This window comes from Polypterus senegalus, chromosome 11, assembly GCF_016835505.1.
Source record: "Polypterus senegalus isolate Bchr_013 chromosome 11, ASM1683550v1, whole genome shotgun sequence".
Classification (NCBI taxonomy): Eukaryota; Metazoa; Chordata; class Cladistia; order Polypteriformes; family Polypteridae; genus Polypterus; species Polypterus senegalus.
In genome coordinates, this window is record NC_053164.1 from 122,475,214 (window position 1) to 122,485,709 (window position 10,496).

A 10,496-nucleotide genomic window follows, 5' to 3' on the forward strand; every position below is an offset into this window, starting at 1 on the left:
AGAGGCTGCAGGGTTTCTCTCCCAGCAAAAGGGGCGGACCTAACAGTTCCTTATTGTTTTTAGTCCCGTAGGGGAAGAATACCAGGAGGACAGAGGCAGTGTTATGGGTGCCGAAGGTTGGGCCATATTTGGCGGAACTGTCCTTGGAGAGAGGGGGACAAGAGGTCAATTTGGAATAATATTCCCCCTAGGTTCTCCAGGGACCAAGATGTTCATTTTAATCAAGGCTCAACCAGGACATCCTCTTGGAGGAAGACTTCCTCTCGGGGCAGGCCGCCCAATAATAATTGCCGCTGGGGAATACTGTAATGGATGGCCGGCCATTTATCCCGCCAATACCCCAAGCCACCAGGTGGAGCCCTCCTTGCAGCAGGAGGTCCCCAGAAGACCAGCAGGGCATCATGGACATTGGAGTTTTATGCAAAGCCCTGCTGGATGCCGTGGGGCCACAGGAGGGAGCTGCAGGGAGGACCGAGGGCTTTTCGTGCCCTGTGACCCGGAGGTTCGTCACAGGAAGAGCGACGGACTTCCGGGTTGAAGAAAGGGACGATTTACCCTGACCCGGAAGGGAAAAGGACTTGTGGACTATTGGGCAGAAACACTTCTGGGTCAGGGATTATAAAAGGACTATGGGAACTCCCAGACAACGAGCTGAGCTGGGTGGAAGGGTGGCAACGCGTCTGGGAGCTGGAGGATTGGTTTATTTGTTTATTATTGTGGTTTATTGTAATTTATGAGTATTGTGGAGGAGAGTGTGCTTTGTGCACTGTGGCAAGAAAATAAAGTCAACTTGAGGACTTTTACCTGGTGTCTGAGTCGTGGACAGGGGTTCAAGGGAGCGAGAGCTCTATCGTTCATATATATATATATATATATATATATATATATATATACATATCTTCATATCTATATACATATCTACATATACACATATATATTGTAGCGTCTTCCCAGACGTAATGACGATGCGAGACGGTCACTTGGTTAGTCCTTTCTTTATTAAATAAAAAACGGTTGCTGTTGGCTGCAACCACGCCGAACAGGCAGAACTCAAAAAAACAAACAGCGAGAGCGACATGACCAAACTTCCCTTGTCTCCACCCTCCTCGTTCCAAACCAGCGCTCCCCCCCCCACCTCGGCTCCACCCCCATCCCTCAAGTGAACCTCCTTTACCTTCCACTCTATTACATGAGAAATAACAGGGACAACAGAATAAATAACTGAGGGATGCAAATCACAGAACACAAACTGCAAAACAGAACTCTACAATAAAGAACAGAACGCTACAATATATATATATATATATATATATATATATATATATATATATATATATGCACACACATACATACCTATCTATATCATATATGCACACACATACATACACACACACACACAAATTATATATATGTGTGTATGTGTGTGTGTATATATATATACACATACATATACTTGTGTGTATGTTTGTATGTGTCTATATGTGTGTGTATAGGTTTGGTCACTGAGTGCAAGGGAAAAATAATAAATTATAGTCTATAAGTTATTAAACAGTAAAACATTAACGCTTTTAAGAAGTACAGGTACTGTACATTGAAATTACATTTTCTATGTGAACGCTCAAATTTGTGCCTCCTCACTCGATTGTGAATCGCCTTAATATTATTTTGCCGTGGTGTAGAAAAGGGGTCCCGTGTTTGCACTTGTCTGGGCTATAGCGCAGGGGAGGATGAAAAAATTAAAAGTGCTCACTTTGACTTAAGGCAGAAGCGCAGTCAGCGCCTCAAAGGCCGGCACAGCTATGCACGCGCTGGCTGCTCGACTTTTGCTGGGCAGGAGACCCCAGTTTGCAGACACGCTCATGATATCAAAAGTCTCAGCTCTTTGGAGGTCATTTATATATATATATATAGCAAAATACCCGCGCACTAGCGGAGAAGTAGTGTGTTAAAGAAGTAATGAAAAGAAAAGGAAACATTTTAATAATAACGTAACATGATTGACATTGTCATGAGTGTTGCTGTCATATATATGCCTGCCTAAATAAGTCACCCTCGCTTTGCTCTTACTTTTTACCGCTCATTTAATCATGGCTATTGGCGGAAAAATTATAAAATGGAAGGAGGATGGCTTTACCAAAACAATTATTGATGGCGAATCGATTATTCATAAAGCTTGAATTGGTGAACTGTTTTTCTGTGTTAACCTCATATTTTTTCATACTTCTTCTCAAACTAAGGTGGTGCGAGGGTAAAATGAATCGTGATGCGCTGATCAATGTAATCCGTGTACCAGGAAATCATGCATTGACAAAAGCTCCCCTTTGCTTGTAATGCAAAGTGTGATTAAATGCATTATTTTTAACCGTTATGGAGCACATGCATCGAAGCTTCTCGGCTGTGCTTGTGCTAAGAAAAGGAAAGATTTTAAAAATAACGTAACACGATTGTCAATGTGACCTTTTGTAAGTAGTGCCTGGAGGATTCAGTGTGTAGAAACTCTAGAGACAGCGTGTGTATTAACTTGTGGATTTTTCTGTGAGTATTTGGTGGCAGTCTGATGAAGTTGCTTCGGAAGACGGCGTTAGCCGTGGAGCTCAGCTCAGAGCAAAATGAGGTGGGAGGGGAGATGATGACGTGACTCCCCCACCCGCCTTAACTGTCAATCCCCCACAAACACTGTCTCGGAATTTGCATAAGCACACCCCTTCACCTACAATTTTAACTTAGTTACAAAGTGATCCAAACTCTCGTTTATATCCCGCGTCCTCTCATTAAACTTGTATCCCGTCATTACCTGTGTGCATGTGAAACACCAGCGTAGCCTGTCTATGAACTTAATTTAAAGTTTAGGTTTACACCGTGCTTTCTTTCCGAGCTGGCAACACTCATGAATATGGTAGTATATGTCACTCGCTCACTTCTTATTGTTTCGCTGCCTTCTCAATTATATAATGCATGTTTTCTTAAGCGCTTTTTGGAGGTCTTCCTGGTTTTCTACGCACTGCGTTGACAGTCAGTTCACGTGATTACGTGGGAGGCGTGATGATGTCACACAAAACTCCGCCCCCCACGTCATTCCAGCTCAACTCCATTACAGTTAATGGAGAAAAATACCTTCCAGTTTATGACCATTAGGCGTAGAATTTCGAAATGAAACCTGCCCAACTTTTGTAAGTAAGCTGTAAGGAATGAGCCTGCCAAATTTCAGCCTTCTACCTACACGGGAAGTTGGAGAATTAGTGATGAGTGAGTGAGTGAGTGAGGGCTTTGCCTTTTATTAGTATAGATAATCCCATTATCATTAAAGCACTCTCAAGTAAGAGAGAGAGAGGTTTGGCGCACACGCTGATACAGCGCATTGCTGTACCCATCACATGACAAACAAACTCAGGATCCAGATTAGGACCCAAGTGCAGCCATGCAATGGGTGACACCTCAGCACTACACTAGTTCAGATGGAATGGAACCAGTGTTTTGTTTTTTTTTTTTTTATGGTTGCTGGAGTGCCAATTCTGCCACCAACTCAAGTAAGTAATGCCTAGAAATCCTTGTAGATTCTGGGAAACAAGCAGAAGAGTAAAAAGAAGATCTAAAGTATGTTAAAGGGAAATTTGATTTATGACATAACATAACTTTGTAAATGCTCTTACTACAAATCAAGCTATGGAGGTCCAGTCAATCTTGCCAACACTTGGTAAAAGGCAGTAGACATACGTGCATAGGCACAAGTCCATCACAAGGCCCATTTAGAATCCCAAATTAAACTGCTATGCATGTCTATGGGATGTGAGAGAAAAGGCCTTGCATGCACAGTGAGAACATGAAACTGAAACAGACAGCAAGCATGAAAACTCTTCCCACTGCATTGATGTGCTACATAAATATGTTGAGTGTAGCATATATATATATATATATATATATATATATATATATATATATATATATATATATATATATATATATATATATATATATATATATATATATATATATATATATATTGTAAAAGGATGTGACTTGACACACGTAAAAAAAGGTTGGGGCAGCCACCGGTATAATATTCCTAGCTGCAAAGGATTTAGCTTTATGCAACAATGAAGTTGACTGTTGAGAGTCCAAGACTGAACTGCTGAAGTTTGTGAGAAATGGCGGTTTTAAATGGTCAGACAGGAAGTGATGTTTCAGGCACCGGAACCGTAAGTGACATTCCTCTAGGGGCCGGAACCGGAAGTGACATTTTCCTAGGCGCCGGAACCGGAAGTGACACTCTTCTAGGCGCCGGAACTGGAAGGGACGCTCTTGTTTCAGAAAGATTTTCCCGCGGCTGGTCTGCAAAGATAGTAGGAGATGGTTTAATGCACGCCGCCCCCCCCCGGCCTGGCGTGGAATTACCTTTACTTGGTCCACACAACGCCCTCCTATGCGCGCAGTGTGACATGGCCCCTTAGCCCAGACCCATCGGGTCGGGCGTACCGATCCGAGAAGTCGTGGCACCTGGAAAGGGCATCGGCATTGGCCTGCAGAATACCCCGGCGATAAATGACCAAATACTTATATGGCTGGAGATCCAAAAACCACCTCGTGACCCGCGGATTGGATTCCCTGTGTAAGGCCATCCACTGTAAGGGTGCATGGTCTGTCACAAGAGTGAATTCACGTTCCATGAGGTAGTATCTCAGCTGAGTAATCGGCCATTTAATAGCCAAAGCCTCCCGCTCCACTGCCGCATACCTAGTTTCCCGATCCAACAGTGTTTCCGGCTCAGGTACATTATGGGGTGTTCAACTCCATCGACGCTCTGGCTCAGCACGGCTCCAAGACCTGTGTCCGAAGCGTCCGTCTGGAGAATAAAAGGTTCAGAAAAATCTGGTGCTTCTAATATAGGAGCTGACATAAGGGCCAGTTTCAAGTCACTGAATGCAGCTTCTGATTTCTCATCCCATACCACATGATTAGGTCGACCCTTCTTTGTGAAGTTCGTCAAGGGCGTAGCTCTCTCGGAAAACCGAGGTATAAACCGGCGATAGTAACCCACCAAGCCGAGAAATCCTTGTACTTGCCTCTTGGTTATCGGACGGGGCCAATTTGCAATGGCATCAATTTTGGAACACTGTGGTCTCACCATACCCCGGCCCACTAGATAGCCTAAATATTTGGCCTTGACCAACCCAAAGAAACACTTTTTTCGGGTTGATACGGAGTCCAGCTTGTGCTAGTGTCCGCAACACAGCTCCAACCTGCTGTATGTGTTCCTCCCAGGTGTTGGAATAGATGACAACGTCATCCAAGTAGGCAGCACTATATGAATTATGAGGACGGAGCACTTTATCCACCAGACGTTGGAAGGTCGCAGGTGCCCCATGTAATCCAAATGGGAGGACACGATACTGCCAGTGACCACTAGGGGTGCTGAACGCTGTCTTTTCCTTAGCGGAGTCCGTTAAGGGAACCTGCCAGTACCCCTTAGTCATATCTAAGGTAGTCAAAAATTGGCATGTCCTAGCCGCTCGAGGAGGTCATCCACTCATGGCATTGGATAGGCGTCAAATTGGGAGACTTGTTTAAGCAGACGGAAGTCATTGCAAAACCTCCAACTTCCATCGGGCTTACTGACCATAACGATAGGACTGGACCAGGGACTATAACTTTCCTCAATCTCACCTAGCTCCAGCATTCGTCTGATCTCCAACTCCACTTCAGCCTTTTTTGCCTCGGCAATTCTGTACGGACGTTCACGGACAATAACCCCAGGTTTCGTCACAATGTCATGTGCAACCAGGGAGGTCTGACCTGGCTTTTCACTGACTACCTCAGGGACAGACAGAATAGCTGCTTCGAGCTCCTGACATTGTTGGCGGGTCAAATTATCTCCGAAATTAAGGTGTAATTGACGAGCGAAGAGAGAGCGTAGCTGTCCGGAGGAGGGCTCGGAATCCCTATCCTTCCACGGTTTCAGCAGATTGATATGATAAATCTGCTCGCTGAGTCGACGATTCGGTTGTTTCACCAAATAATCGACCAGCCCCTTCCTCTCCTTAATTTCATAAGGGCCTTGCCAATGGGCCCACAATTTGGAGTGTGAGGTAGGAACTAAAACCATGACCCGGTCTCCCGGGTGGATTTCCCGGAGAGACGTGCCATGGTTATAACATCGGGCCTGAGCTGCTTGCGCCTTTTCCATATGTGTTTTCAATATTGGTCTAATTTTTTCAAATCTATCGCGTAACTGCGCGATATATTCTAATATATTTGTTGAAGGGAGGGCCTCTTCCTCCCATCCTTCCTTTAGGATGTCTAATATGCCCCGGGGTTGTCGTTCATATAGTAATTCAAAAGATGAGAACCCCGTGGAGGCTTGTGGGACTTCCCGATATGCAAAAAGGACAAGGGGGAGGAGCTGATCCCAGTTCCTTCCGTCCTCATTGACTACCTTACACAACATCTATTTGAGAGTTTGATTAAACCTCTCCACAAGACCGTCGGTTTGAGGATGATATACCGAGGTCTTTAAATGCTTTATTTGAAGTAGCTTGGCAGTCTCCCTGAACGTCTGCGAGGTAAAAGGAGTCCCTTGATCCGTCAGGATTTCTTTAGGGATTCCGACACGCGCAAATACTCCCACTAATTCCTGTGCGATAGCTTTTGAAGTAGCTGAGAGCAACGGAACAGCCTCTGGAAATCGAGTAGCATAATCAACCAGAACCATTATATACTGTATTTATAACCTCTGGCTGAGGATTCCAGGGGTCCCACCAGGTCGACCCCTATGCGTTCAAACGGGATATCAATTAAGGGTAAAGGAACTAGAGGAGCATGGTCCCTCCTAGGAATTTGCCTCAATTGACATTCCGGACAGGATGTGCAAAAGTGGCAAACCTCCTCGTTAATTCCGGGCCAAAAAAATCGGAGCTTAATTCTCTCCAGTGTTTTTTCGGGGCCCAAATGGGCTCCCAGCAGATGGGTATGTGCTAGTTCACAGACCTATCTCCGGTAGGTTCGTGGTACTAACAACAGTGACCTTATCTGCCCCTCATGTTCTGCTACTCGATATAACAGATCATTATTAAGCACAAAGTGAGGACCTTGTGGCATGGGATATGAAGTGCGTTGGCCGTCTATTAGAACGACTGCATTTTTTGCAAATTTAAGGGAATCGTCATTCCATTGTTCCCTTTTAAATGAAGCCGGCGTCTGCCTGAATTGAAACTGCAGACGTGAGAGAGGATCAGATTCGACCTCATGGGGCGGAGTTTCATCCCGAGACGTCGGAGCGCTTACTAATGACGTTTCAGGCTGCGACGTCCCGGGTCTTTCGTCGTCATCACCAGAGGCCGAAGTCCGCTCCTCAGCTGGCTGTAAACACGGCGTGGAGGAAGTTGAGGGTGCTGAATTCGCGTCCGTGACTAGACCTAGTGATCGAGGAGAAGTGCCTATATTACCGCTATTTATTTTGACCCAATCTCTTCCTAGTATCACGGGGAAGGGCGGATCATCCATCACTGCCACCATTATTTTTTTAATGATGCCATCTTGGCAGATAAAACATTTGGCGGATCGATAATACCGGACATCCCCGTGAATACAGGTAATGCAGGTCTTATTCTTACACCATTGTCGCGGTAATATTAAGTGGCAAGCAACAATGGAAATGTTACTGCCGGAATCAAATAAAGCGGTTACTTTAATTCCATTGACTAACACTTTTCCCGTATGTGAACAGGCCAGCGGATTAGCGAGAGCACACCGCACCTCCTCCCACTTCACCCCGCAGACCCCTTTGTTGCTTCTTAGTGCCTGCCGGCGCGTCTCACCCGAACATGCCTCAGTTTATAGCCGCGGGACTCTGTATTAGGGACGCAAGCACACCCGGGTTCGCACGAGCCCCGTTCTGATGCCTCCAAGCCAGTTTCTGCCCTAAAGTGTTCTATGATCTCCGCTAAGGCGGCAATATCCGTATATCCCCAGGCCGGCTGGGTGAGTTTTCCGGGGAGGCTTTTGAGTAATAAGGCACAGGCCACCTGCTCTGCTATTTGGTGGCTGGTATTTTTATGAGGCTGTAACCAACCAACCACCTTACCCCATAAAGCCATGGCCTGCTTCTTAGTTGCCTTGGCAGTATTAAATTTCTAGGCCATTATGGTTTCCACCTGCCAGCCTGGGTTTCTCCCACCTTTATTAAAGGGCTTGCCCTTCGTGGGATACGCTGAGGCAGTCCCCACACCCGGGAGGTCATAATAAGCACCCGATGCGTTCCCTGACGTACCTGGCTCTAGCCTGTGGGTCCCAGAGCTATTTTTCCCTGGACCTTTAACAGGATGATGGGTTGAGGCACATTCCAGTTTTCCCCAACACGCCCCGACTGATGCCCACTCGGCAACTCGGGAGCGGTACTTACCCATCTGATGATTTGTTGGTTTATAAACATGTGTCCAGTCAAGGTTCAAGTTTGCCTTCCGATCTCTCCAGGAGGCCATCATCCTGCCGACTACGCCACTGTAAAAGGATGAGACTTGACACACGTAAAAAAAGGTTGGGGCAGCCACCCGTATAATATTCCTAGCTGCAAAGGATTTAGCTTTATGCAACAATGAAGTTGACTGTTGAGAGTCCAAGACTGAACTACTGAAGGTTGTGAGAAATGGCGGTTTTAAATGGTCAGACAGGAAGTGATGTTTCAGGCACCGGAACCGGAAGTGACATTTCTCTAGGGGCCGGAACCAGAAGTGACACTCTTCTAGGCGCCGGAACTGGAACGGACGCTCTTGTTTCAAAAAGGTTTTCCCGCGGCTGGTCTGCAAAGATAGTAGGAGAAGGTTTAATGCACTCCGCCCCCCACTGGCCTGGCACGGAATTACCTTTACTTGGTCCACACAACGTCCTCCTATGCGCACGTGTGTGACAATATATATATATATATATATATATATATATATATATATATATTGTGGAGCCGACCCGGACACAGACAGGCGGACATGTTGTTAATCACCACCACACGTATTTATTTACAATAATATTTACAATTAGCAAGTCACTCAGACTCAGTCCGTGCACAAATACCCCAACACACACAGTCCTGGCCACAAAATGCCTTTCTTCGGGCCGCCTCCACACTCTTTTCTGCCTCGTCCTGCTTTCACCCGACTCCAGCCCTGAATGAAGGGAGACGGCCCCTTTTATATGCTCCCGGATGAGCTCCAGGTGGTTTCCGGCACTCCCCTGTTGGCCATGCCCCAGTGTGGCAGAAGTGCCGGCTGCTCCCGGCAGCTCACCGGGTGTCCTCCTTAATCTTCCCCCCAGCACCTCCTGGTGTTGCGGAAGTGCTGAGGTAACAGGTCCCAAGGCATTGGGGCGCCTCCTGGCGATGACCACGGGCCCCTGCTGGGTGGGGCTTCCATGCCCTCAACCCGTGGCCCCCAAAGCAACCAGGATGGCGGCCCTCATGTGATCCAGGGGTCGCTGCCCGGCATCCCCAACTATATATATATATATATATATATATATATATATATATATATATATATATATATATATATATATATATATATATATATATATATATAGTCACATTTTCGGATCAAAGTTGCACAAAGAACAGCCAGAAATGTCACTTTAAACACATTTAGTTCTGGAACTTAAGGAAACTTTACTGGAACCTTTATTAACACATGGCAGTGACAACCAATTAGATTTTTCAGCACTATTGAATTGTAGAGAGGCACGACCAGCAGCACCATGGGCCACCTGTAAAATTAAAAAAGCCAGACAGGAAATGAAGAGAAAGCAGAATAAACCAATTAAAGAGATATGAACCTGCACAAGGCTGCTGGCTAATTCTACATTTCTGTATCAGTAACCAACTGAAAGTGTGTTTTCTCAGTCATTGAATCATCTCTAAAAAGCTACATTGCTCACTATATGTATTTTTTGCTTGTCTGCAAATGATACATAAACATCTCGGTTAATTTCCCAAAACTTTAACTTTTTCAATGCAGCCTATTCTTGGACAAAAACACTTTTTAGCATGGAAGTGTAACATGCTATAAGATTATTATTTTTTTTAAACTGGTAACTGTGTGCTGTACCCACAGCAGTTTTACTTCTAAAAATGGTGCACATCACTGTTTTGACAACACCTTGTAACCAAAATACCCAAAACTCAGAACTGGATTATGCAAGTTTGAAAATGATGTGCTGTAACAAAAAAACATTAATCACAATAATTTTTGCCTTATTGTCTGGCACTAAGTATCTTACTACTGATCTCTATTGTATTATAAATATTATGTAATACAGTTTCATATAAACCAAACATATAACATAGTTTTAAAAAAGAATAACTACAATGCATCTTTTCTTAGTAACATTTATTTGGAATACATATATCTTATTTATTTTTTTTTACATTTAATTGCACTGACAAAAATGCTTTTATACATTTAAGTTTGGTTGCATATCTTTTCCAGAAGAAACATGAAATGCACAGGTTATCAATG